The sequence below is a fragment of the Salmo salar genome, chromosome 20 (assembly GCF_965601325.2).
Source record: "Salmo salar chromosome 20, fSalSal1, whole genome shotgun sequence".
Classification (NCBI taxonomy): domain Eukaryota; kingdom Metazoa; phylum Chordata; class Actinopteri; order Salmoniformes; family Salmonidae; genus Salmo; species Salmo salar.
The window spans coordinates 11426881-11439222 of NC_138310.1; the positions used below are offsets into that span (position 1 = coordinate 11426881).

Sequence of the window (12342 nt, forward strand, 5' to 3'; positions counted from 1 at the left end):
TTTTCAATTTTACAGTTGTGTGTAATTTGACATATGCTAACACATTGACAATGTAGGAATACATACTGTCTTTGTACTGTATGCAAGCTGTATGTTTCTCAGCATGGTCAGGGTCCATCAGAAACAACTACAGCCATGTCATCAACCGTTCTCCTTTGATACCACAGAGGACCTAATTATGTCAAAGGTATACAGACAAGGCTTACTGTAGACAGAAGTCATGTGGGGAAAATGAATACTTCTCAAAAATATTACTGAATATACTTTATTCCATTTATTGAGAAAATACAGTGATTTGAGAACGTACAAAAATATCATCTTTGTGTACTGTTTCAATCAATTCATATTTCAGATAAAGAGCAAGTGCACTTTGGGTTCCATTTGGGTTCACTTATATTCAATTCTAAGGACAGATTCACTTGAAATCTAGTATAGCAATACAGACTTTTACAATTCAGAATAAATTATGTTGTACTTTTACAGCCCAGTAGAAGGTAAACAGTTTTGCAACTGATTTTTAAATCACAATGATACAGAAATGACTGGGTGCTGACTATGCATGCTGATAAGAAATAGTAGTTTGCTGTATCCTTCTTCATCAGCATACTGTATCTTGACTGTTGTTGATGATCAGACGGAGATGACAGTCCATGCCCCTCTCTCCACTAGAGACAGCTGTAGAGAGTCACCCAGATAGATGCTCCACCTAGACAAGAAAAACACACACTATTAGTTTAACAATATAAATCTCTGTCCAAGTGATCATTCTCTTCATGTTAAACTCTTGTGTCTTGGGTGAACTTGGAACTTTGAACTTGGAGGGGCATTACTTTCATACCCCAGGCAATGAATAGTCTTTTCCTTTTGTTATCCAATGGACAGCTATGTGTTTACAGTGCCTTGCAAAAGTATTCATCCCCCTTGGCGTTTTTCCTATTTTGTTTCATTACAACCTGTAATTTAAATAGCTTTTTATTTGGATTTCATGTAATGGACATACACATAATAGTCCAAATTGGTGAAGTGAAAAAATAACTTGTTTAATTTTTTTTTATTTAAATTAAAACAGAAAAGTGCATATGTATTCACCCCCTTTGCTATGAAGCCCCTAAATAAGATCTGGGGCAACCAATTACCTTCAGAAGTCACATAATTAGTTAAATATAGTCCACCTGTGTGCAATCTAAGTGTCACATAATCTCAGTGTATATATACACCTGTTCTGAAAGGCACCAGAGTCTGCAACACCACTAAGCAAGGGGCACCACCAAGCAAGCGGCACCATGAACACCAAGGAGCTCTCCAAACAGGTCAGGGACAAAGTTGTGGAGAAGTACACATCAGGGTTGGGTTATACAAAAATATCAGAAACTATGAACATCCCATCGAGCACCATCAAATTCATTATTCAAAAATGTCACCACAACAAACCTGCCAAGAGAGGGCTGCCCACCAAAACTCATGAACCAGACAAGGAGTGCATTAATCAGAGAGACAACAAAGAGACCAAAGATAACCCTGAAGGAGCTGCAAAGCTCCACAGCGGAGCTGCAAAGCTCCACAGCGGAGATTGGAGTATCTGTCCATAGGACCACTTTAAGCCCTGTACTCCACAAAGCTGGGCTTTACGGAAGAGTGGGCAGAAAAAAGCCATTGCTTAAAGAAAAAAATAATCAAACGCATTTGGTGTTCACCAAACGACACGTGGGAGACTCCCTAAACATATGGAAGAAGGTACTCTGGTTAGATGAGATTAAAATTGTGCTTTTTGGACATCAAGGAAAACGCTATGTCTGGTGCAAACCCAGCACCTCTCATCACCCCGAGAACACCATCTTCACAGTGAAGCATGGTGGTGGCAGCATCATGCTGTGGGTATGTTGTCATCGGCAGGGACTGGGAAACTGGTCAGGATTGAAGGAATGATCGATGGCGCTAAATTCAGGGAAATTCTTGAGGGAAACCTGTTTCAGTCTTCAAGAGATTTGAGACTGGAACGGAGGTTCACCCTCCAGCAGGACAATGACCCTAAGCATACTGCTAAAGCAACACTTGAGTGGTTTAAGAGGAAACATTTAAATGTATTGGAATGGTCTAGTCAAAGCCCAGATCTCAATCCAACTGAGAATCTGTGGTCTGACTTAAAGATTGCTGTACACCAGTGGAACCCATTCAACTTGAAGGAGCTGGATCAGTTTTGCCCTGAAGAATGGGCAAAAATTCTAGCGGCTAGACTTGCAGCTGTAATTGCTGCAAAATGTGGCTCTACAAAGTATTGACTTTGGGGGGGGGGTGAATAGTTATGCATGCTCAAGTTCTGTTTTTTTGTCTTATTTCTAGTTTGTTTCACAATAAAAAATATGTTGCATCTTCAAAGTGGTAGGCATGTTGTGTAAATCAAATGATACAAACCCCCCAAAAATCCATATTAATTCCAGGTTGTAAGGCAACAAAATAGGAAAAATGCCAAGGGGGTGAATACTTTCGCAAGCCACTGTATGTTACAATACAGTTTATATTTTGTTTCAAACCAACTGTTCATACAAACATATGACTTACAAGTACAACACAACAAACACACATACTGTAGCTACTGTCAAAAACATGAGGAATAGCACCTTTTCTTCTAAGAATGTACCATATAGAACCTAAAATGGTTCTTCAGCCGTCTCCCTGTGACTAACTCTTTATGGTTCCAGCTAGAACTATTTTGAGTTCCAGGTAGAACCCTTTCCACAGATCCAAAAAGGGTTATCCTGTGGGGACCGCAGAATAACCCTAAAATAAATAAATCTTTGCTTTTTTTTGTTGAGTGCTCCAACTCCTTTCTACCTTGAATTAGTCCTTTTGGAAGTTTTTCTTGTTAAGCCCTCCTTGTGATTTTTGTCATTGTTGTTGAACACCCCTACTGTCTTTTGTTTGCTGAAGCACGAAGGCCCACCTAAACCCTTTTGGAACCTTTTTTCTAAGAGTGAACTTTCTACTATACATTTTGCATACATTTCACCACATACAAACTCCAGGCCTGCAGATGAAGAGAACTCTGAGTTCAAAGTTCCCAAGGTACTCGACAGCAACAAAGGGCCACAACAATGGCTCCTGACATGAGTCTCCCTCATATCACACTGCACTTTCCACGCATTGTTCCCCTGGCCTTCTCACATGTATTGCCTTACATTATGTTCTTAGAAGTGGATAAGACAGCCAGGTTTTGTGCTGGGGACACAAGGCCTGGGAGTGTCTATGTGTTACAGACGCTTATTATTCTCTCATAGGGCGATGGGGCGATGGAGCTGGGGAACGCCTTATCAGATCCCCCTTACACTCACCCCAACCTGGGTTCAGATCCTCTGTGCACCCCCCCCCCACCCCCCCCACCCCCCCGACACTCCCTCCAACAAGGTATTATGCTATCACGTTTCTCAAAACTATAGAGGCTGCTGACAAGCATGGAGACTCTGGTAGCCTTTATGGGGCATTATGAAAGTATATACCATGTTGCTACAGCAGCTGGGGCTACTGGAGTTTCAACAGAAATACCGCTGGTTATTACTTTAAATAGTGTAAAAATGATTCAGGATAAATACATTTTCTATCATCTTGATACTTTGCTGTCCAGCAGTTGACTTTTTGGTGGTAAGCACAGCAGTGTATACTACAAGGTACTTTATGTTTTGTGCAGGTATTTGGAGAGCACTAAAATATATTCTGTAGCTGCTAATACACAACTGGTTTTCAGTGGATGGGGCCCCACATCCAACTTTGCATCTCTCCTTGCCTCGAACAACAAAACCCAAACGGAAGAAAGAACAGAGCAGAGTTCAAAGGGCACACCTCCTTGCTTGCACACAGCACCTTAAGGGCACTCCCTGCCTGCCTGTCACCCTCCCTCCCTGCCTACCTGCCTCCCTCCCTTCTTGCCTGCTTCCCTCCTTCCTTCCTTCCCTCCCTCCCCTCCCTCCCTCCCTCCCTTCTTGCCTGCCTTCCTCCCTGCCTCCCTCCCTTCTCACATGCCTGTCTTCTGGCCGTTTGTGGCAGGCAGGTTCTTTTTTTTCTTTCTTACATCCTACTCTCTGCATCCTACTCCCTTTGAGTCTGCACTTTTACACATCTATCTGGAGCTAAAGCCGCGTCAAACTACACACATGTTTCACGCACGTGTGTGACTGTCTGTGTGTGGGCGTGTACATTTTTGTGTGTTAAACACATCTCTATCCCACCACTGAGTGACTGGGCGTTGCTTATACCTATCCCAGAGTTCTCAGTTACCTCAGATGGGCCCTGTGGCTTTCTATGGTGGTACAGGCGACTTAGTGACACAGCCAGATGGAGGGGGCTAATGGTTGACTACACACACACACACACACACACACACACACACACACAGCTTTGTTCCTTTTTCTGGAATGCACATCCATTTAAGCAGTACCTTTGTCCTCCAAAAATCAACTCGAAAGGTACATTCTTGATTTAAATGACTTTTCAAGGCATTTTAAAAGCAAAGACAAGTATTTAACATATTTCAAAACTCATTTAAAGAATGAGATGTATAAATGCAATTCATTGTCCAGATTTTACAGTAAAAACCAGTCGAGATATTTCGTTAGAACATTACACTGAGTATACAAAACATTAAGAATACCTGCTCTTTCTATGACATAGACTGACCAGGTGAATCCAGGTGAAAGTTATGATCCCTTACTGATGTCACTTGTTAAACCCACTTCAATCAGTGTAGGTAGGGAGGAGACACGTTAAAGAAGCCTTGAGACAAATGAGACATGGACTGTGTATGTGTGCCATTCAGAGGGTGACTGGGAAAGACAAAAGATTAAAGTGCCAAAGGACATCCAGCCAACTTGACACAACTGTGGGAATCATTGGAGTCAACATGGGCCAGAAACCCTGTGGAACGCTTTCGACACCTTGTAAAATCCATGCCTCGATGAATTGAGTCTGTTTTGAGGGCAAAATGGGGGAGGGGGGGATTCAACTCAATTATTTGAAGCAACATATTGCGATTGATTTATTCTGAACTGTTTAGGTAAAATGTAATTAACAAAAATTTCAACAACTTACATACATTTTTATTAAATATGTGTTACTATTTTTTTGAAATGGTAACAATTTCAATTCACCTCAGAATAATTTTTACAGTATAAGGCTATAGAAACCTTAAGGAGACATACTTTTGCATATGTCAGGTTGGATGGAAACAGACATGATCAAAACGCACAACAAAAGCCTTTCCACCAGAGGAGGCTATTTGTTTTGTATGCTTGAAACATTGCATTATCTCCTTCAGTGTTGCAGTCAGAGAGTAAATAATGTATAGTCTCTCCTGCTCTGTGAAAAAGCCCAGTCTTTCACTTCAGGGATCATCCAGGGTTTACCTTTATAAATGGGCTTTCAGGGTCTTCAGAGAAATGGATAGCACCACAGAATGTGGGTCAGACCATTTAATTTGCACAGCGTTTCTCTTTGTCTCATTCAATCAGTGTTTGACAGATGCAATGTCACTCATCACATCTTAGGGACATCTGGGGCCAAAACTATTTCAGACTATGAATTGGTTGAGGTAAGGATTATTTGATCCATGATAAGAGGTTATTGAGACAGATATGGCCCAGCTAACGAGAGGACAAGAACAGACCTATGTGAAATGTCAGATCTCTCACTCACCTCTTCGATATGTGTGCCATACTTAACACATGGACAAATCAGTCGCTATCCTCTTCCTCTCTGTCTGGCTCCTCTCACCTGAAACAAAATAACATAATGGGATGTTAGAAGTGTTTCCCACTGACAATGCAGGGGAAAGTGTTCAGACCACTTGACTTTTTCCACATTTTGTTACGTTATAGCCATATATTAAAATTGATTAAATAAATATTTCTCCTCATCAATCTACACACAATACCCCATAATGACAAAGCCAAAACAGGTTTTTAGAAATACCTTATTTACATAAGTATTCAGACCCTTTGCTATGAGACTTGAAATTGAGCTCAGGTTTATCCTGTTTCCATTGGTCATCCTTGAGATGTTTCTTCAACTTGATTGGAGTCCACCTGTGGTAAATTCAATTGATTGGACATGATTTGGAAAGGCACACACCTGTCTATATAAGGTCCCACAGATGACAGTGCATGTCAGAGCAAAAACCAAGTCATGAGGTCAAAGGAATTGTCTGCAGAGCTTCCGAGACGGGATTGTGTCGAGGCACAGATCTGGGGAAGGGTACCAAAAAAATGTCTGTACCACTGAAGGTCCACAGGAACACAGTAGCCTCCGTCATTCTTAAATGGAAGAAGCTTGGAAACACCAAGACTCTTCCTAGAGCTAGCCGCCCGGCCAAACTGAGCAATCGGGGGAGAAGGGCTTTGGTCAGGGAGGTGACCAAGAACCTGATGGTCACTCTGACAGAGCGCCAGAGTTCTTCTGTGGAGATGGGAGAACCTTCCAGAAGGACAACGATCTCTGGAGCACCCCACCAATCAGGTCTTTATGGTAGAGTGGCTTGATGGAAGCCACTCCTCAGTAAAAGGCACATGACAGCCTGCTTGGAGTTTGCCAAATGGCACCTAAAGGACTCTCAGGCCATGAGAAACAATATTCTCTTGTCTGATGAAACCAAGATTGAACTCTTTGGCCTGAATGCCAAGCGTCACATCTGGAGGAAATCTGGCACCATCCCTACGGTGAAGCATGGTGGTGGCAGCATCATGCTGTGGGGATGTTTTTCAGGGACTGGGAGACTAGCCAGGATCAAGGGAAAGATGAACAGATGAAAGTACAGAGAGATCATTGATGAAAACCTACTCCAGAGCACTCAGAACCTCAGACTGCGGCGAAGGTTCACCTTCCAACAGGACAATGACCCAAGCACACAGCCACGACAACACAGCAGTGGCTTCGGGACAAGTCTTAATGTCCTTGAGTGGCCCATCCAGAGCCCGGACTTGAACCTGATCGAACATCTCTGGAGAGACCTGAACATAGCTGTGCAGCAACGCTCCCCATCCAACCTGACAGAGCTTGAGAGGATCTGCAGAGAGGAATGGGAGAAACTCCCCACATACAGGTGTGCCAGGCTTGTAGCGTCATTCCTAAGAAGCCTCGAGGCTGTAATCGCTGCCAAAGGTGCTTCAACAAAGTACTGAGTAAAGGGTCTGACTACTGTTACTTGCTTTGTCATTATGGGGTGTTGTGTGTGGAATGATGAGGGGGAAAAAACGATTTAATCAATTTTAGCATAAGGCTGTAACGTAACAAAATGTGAAAAAGTAAAGGGGTCTGAATACTTTCCGAATCACTATGTTTCATGAGCGGACCGCAGTGACACATACTTGACTTCTCTTCATATGACTTTGGGTTTGGGATTATTGACCTATTTTTACATCCCTGTTTGGTTCTCTTGTAGAAGCCTTTGACAGTAGAGTCGCATCTTAAGTCTGACTATTGTAGCACCACAACATAACTCTCTTTGGCTCCCTTCCCCTTCTTTCCCACCAGTTGGAGGTACATTGAAAGAGTTTCAAAAACTCAAATATGTATTTCTGTTCACACCTTTAACCCCTCAGCAAATGCGCTGGCTGTTTGGGTTAAAAATATACGCCCCGGGGCTCTGTGTATCTATGTGGCATAACACACACACTTGTGCCTGCGAACACATACACGTGTACTTGGGTGTTTAGTACATGTGTATGTGTTCGCAGGCACAGGCGTGTATGTTATGTCACATACATACTTTTTTGCAATACTTTTGTAAACAAAACAAAAAGAATTATGCGCTGCGGCTTGGTCCACTAATATAGTAAAGGCTCTGTGCACTACTTTTGTGAAGAAAAAATAAATATCTACATATTTCAAAAATACATATTATTATAATCTATGTGAGACACCATGAGGTCCCAGATGGTATTATTATAACACAGCTTGATCTGTGTGTGTGTGTGTGTGTGTGTGTGTGTGTGTGTGTGTGTGTGTGTGTGTGTGTGTGTGTGTGTGTGTGTGTGTGTGTGTGTGTGTGTGTGTGTGTGTGTGTGTGTGTGTGTGAGATGTATTCACCTGCCCTGTCCTATGTTCTGTACTCTTTGCCCTGACTGAATGTGTGTCTGTCTGAGTATACATGGTGTTAGTACAGTCACAAAACTTTGCAAAGCAAGCCATTAGCAGCAACCATTGTTGGGGCTACAGCTGTATAAAACCCCTAAAACACAACTGAATACATGCACCCCCATCCCACACACACACACGCACACACACACCACTACGTCCACCACCCCTTAAACTCAAAATAGAAGCTAAACAAAGACACGACAATGTGATGCTGTTCTAGCAACAATTACATTCTGGGTGAGTGTGAATAAATTGGACCAAATCCGTGTTGAACTGATGAATCAAAGAGCATTGCGGCAGATGAAAGGTGTGGGTAATATATGTATGTCTGCACACAGCTAACTGGCTCTGGCTTCAGTCTACTGTGTGTGAGTGAATATTAATGTCACCGAGATATGTGGTTCTTAAAGGATCTCCATGCTCTCCCCCCTCTCCCCCTGTCTACCCCCTCTGCCCTTGGCCATGTCGCCGTGGTATCTCCCTGGCATGCTGAAGGGTTGTCATGGATACCACCAGACACATCCGCCATACCATGAGTGGGGGACGCTGAGCGCTTAGGTGGGACCGGCGCCGAGACCCCCCCCACCTCCCTTCCCCCCTCAACCCGTCAACCCCCACCCAATCCCCTCTTTCCCCCTTCACATATCACAGCCCAAACCCCCTCTCTATGGCTCTTTTTACCGTTTTTTTTTTTGCTGGCTAGGCCTGAGACTAACAGCAGCTATCCAAACCCCATACCAGGGCCCTGTCTGCCTTTCAGAGGAGTGATAATGAATTCATGGCATTCTGAGTAGGAGGTACAGGGGAGACAGACACATGGCTGAACCAGGAGTAACACAATAATTAAATAAGACACCACAAACCTGCACAGGTGTATCTCCGGGGCCAACGCCTTGAATGAGCTGAATGCGACAATGAAATGTGTGTGTGTGTGTGTGTGTTTGCTTGAGGCCTGGATTCAACTTGAGGTTCATCCTGAAGAGATCCTTTTCATAAGCCACTGTCAATTATTCAACAGTGCACTTGCTTAAATGCTCTGTGTTCAAACTCTCCACTCTGCCTAACATTCGCCACTTATGATCTGGGCACTTTTCTATTGAGGTGTGTTGATCGGTTCAAACGTTCACACTCTTTTTTTTAAACTATGAACATTTAATACAATTGCTGACACGCAACATGGTTATGCACAGTCATAGTTGCGTTAAATATTTACACCAAATGAAATATTTTCCGCAAAAAATGCATAAAATCCAGTCTCGCAAACAGAAGTAAAGGAGTTCATATATTATGACATCTCCTAGCGCTCACCCTACCCTCCCTTTAATATTTTCCAATATGACAGCGCTCTCTTCTTGCACGTATGCTCAGGAAAAATAATCCTCTGTGATTGGAAAGCTAATTTTAAGTGTTAATTATTCTTATGCAAATGCATGTGCAGTTTCTCATGTCTGAAAAGGTTGGGAGCACAGATGGGTGCAGACACAAATCTCCCTCCAAAAAACACAGTGTCTTCCCGTCTGCCTCTTTATTTGTACCTCCAGGACAAGAAAGCTCCCAGACAAAGAAAGCTTGCATAATGGGACCATGATATTTGCATGCTTGAATGTCCATGCTGAACACCAAACATATCGCAAATTGACGATACAATACTGGAACTCTAACTGTGGCCTAGAAGGGCCATTCAACACCAACACAGTAAAGATATTGTAGGCTATGCCATTTCATAAGACGTATAACTCGCCAGATTAACTAGCAGTTGTGTTCTATGTAGTTGACACCTTATCCGAGCCAGAGCCTCCACCAAGAGACAGAGAGACCGAGAGCGAAAGAGAGGGCTAGAGAGAGTGAGAGACAGAGAAAAAAAAGAACGAAAGAAAGAGAGACAGAGATCAGGGGTAGAGCAATACAGGGGGGGGGGGGGGGATAGAGTCTTGTTCCCTGACCCTCTCAGCTGATATGACTTTAAAAAAAAGCCTTTTCAGGCTCAAACAGGATCAAACAACCTGCTGTAGAGTCCGGTTACACCACAACAATGGTCTCCATTCACCCTCCGCTTCAACACAACAGCTTTTTCCCACAAGTAATCTTTTTCTGTATTATTAGCGCAAAGGGTGGAGAGAGAGAGTGGGTTGAGGAGGAGGATGCGGGAGGAAAAGGGAGGGGGGCTGTGTAGCGATATCTTAGACGATAATGGTGTTTCACAGATTAGATGATATCGGTCTGCCTCCAGCCACTGAGATCTATACCTAGAGCTGGACTAATTCACACTCAGAATACACAAGAGAAACTTAGGTAGCCCTTTACACTCGTACAGGTTGAACATTTGGGCACTGATAAATGGCTAGATCGGAATGCATTGGCTGTACAGTAACATGCTATACATGACATCAGAGATTTATAGCGCTGTGTGGGTTTTGACTGACAGACGTTCTGAACACCTCGCGTGACAAGAAGTTGCCCCCATCCCTCCCGCTAATTGAGCAAAATGGTTTGTTGTCTGAGTGAGGGAAATGCTGTAAATTAAGATGACTCTATGTATTTTGAAAAAGGAGACATTGAGGATTATAATAAATACCGCTTTGATGTCATACAAGCAAGCCAAACACCCATGAGTCCGAATGTGCACTTCACATTTCCATATCATAAAACTCATGTCATACACAGTGTCAACATTTATGATCACTATGTTTGATGTACAGTCACAAGATGACATGGTGTCATACCCTGGGTAGTTCTGAGCCTATGTTTGTCTATTGTGAAGAACATTGATGCGTCACATACACCTGAATACACTCATGACTCCTTCATATGCGCACCAAAATGATGATCTGTTTCCCTGAATTGCATTGTGAAAGCATAACACTGTAAGATCGTATGTTATAACTTAGTTAGTCATGTTGGCAATGGAACGGGCTTTCATATTATGCCCACCTGACCCAAATTGAGATTTGTAATGGACCGTTTTTGGATTGTGTAAACAACAACAGTAAATTGTGTGATGGCGTGGATGCAGGGCTGTGTTCCAAACGAAACAATTGCAAGTGTGCTTGCTCTAGTTCCTGTAAAATGCACATGAAATCAACATTATAATGCTTGGATTCCGTCTTGTGTCAGTTGAACTGTTGTGTCCTCCCCTTTGGTCTAATACATTTCCCATAATCTCCAAACTGTTCCCTTTCAATTGCTACAATGGTTGTGTATATGCTTTTCATATTTCTTCTGTAAGACATTTTTCAATTTAGCCCTGTCGATATAGGCCAATTCACACAAGTGTAGAGGGTTGAAGCCCTCAGATAGCTGAAGCTGCCAATATAAACTGGTGAAGAAATATATATTGAGGACAAGTGAATTAATGTCTACACAAAGTACTCAAATTAGTGAAAATACCAAAAACTTGAAGTAGTACGCTTTTAAGTGTATGTATGGTTACTACATCTCTTTTATGATAGGGTTCAGCTTGGTTTGTACACTGAGTGTACAAAATATTAGGAATACCTTACTAATATTGAGTTGTACCCCGTTTTGCCCTCAGAACAGCCTCAAATCTTTGGGGCATGGACTCTACAAGGTGTCGAAAGCGTACCAAAGGGATGCTGACCCATATTGACTCCAATGCTTCCCACAGTTGTGTCAAGTTGGCTGGATGTCCTTCTGGTGGTCGACCATTCTTGATACACACGGGAAACTGTTGAGCGTGAAAACCTTTTAACAGGTGACATCAATGAGGGATCATAGCTTTCACCTGGATTCACCTGGTCAGTATGTGTCATGGAAAGACAGTGTAGATCTCCTAGTCTTCATATAGACATGCTGAGAGAGATTAGTCTTTGGTTTTCTCTGGCTGTTCAACATGATAGCGAACTACATCAGCACTATAAGCAGTCCACAACAGAAAATCTGATAAAAAATTGCCCTACAAAAAACAACCAACACCAAAGCCTCAGTATCTCTTGTCAGATGAAAGAATAAGTACATCACATTGTAGAGGGTTGTCAGGAAAGTTAGAGAAACCTCGTTGGACACATTAGGTGGATCTAAAATCATGAACAACTTTGACAAGGAACTCGATGTAAAGACAAGGAGCAAACAAAATGGCCGTACATATCCCATCGCAAAAAGTAGTTCAACAAACCATGAATGACAGCTGATAACAGACAGGCACTTTTTCTCTCCTTTTTTTCCCTCATTCTCTCTTCCTGAAGTGTGTGTCATAGATGTCAA

At 42.6% G+C, this 12342-nt stretch overlaps 1 long non-coding RNA gene across 2 annotated transcripts in view; it reads right to left on the reverse strand.

The window, feature by feature from the left end:
* Positions 1 to 249: 249 nt before the first annotated feature.
* The window catches only part of LOC106580135 (uncharacterized), a 77076-nt gene continuing 64983 nt past the window's right edge, over positions 250 to 12342 (reverse strand). For both annotated transcript variants that reach the window (XR_001322811.3, XR_001322810.2), the window contains exons 3-4: positions 5683 to 5760; positions 250 to 706 (exon numbers count right to left, since the gene is read on the reverse strand). This is a non-coding gene — a long non-coding RNA (uncharacterized LOC106580135). The remainder of the gene's footprint in view (positions 707 to 5682; positions 5761 to 12342) is intronic.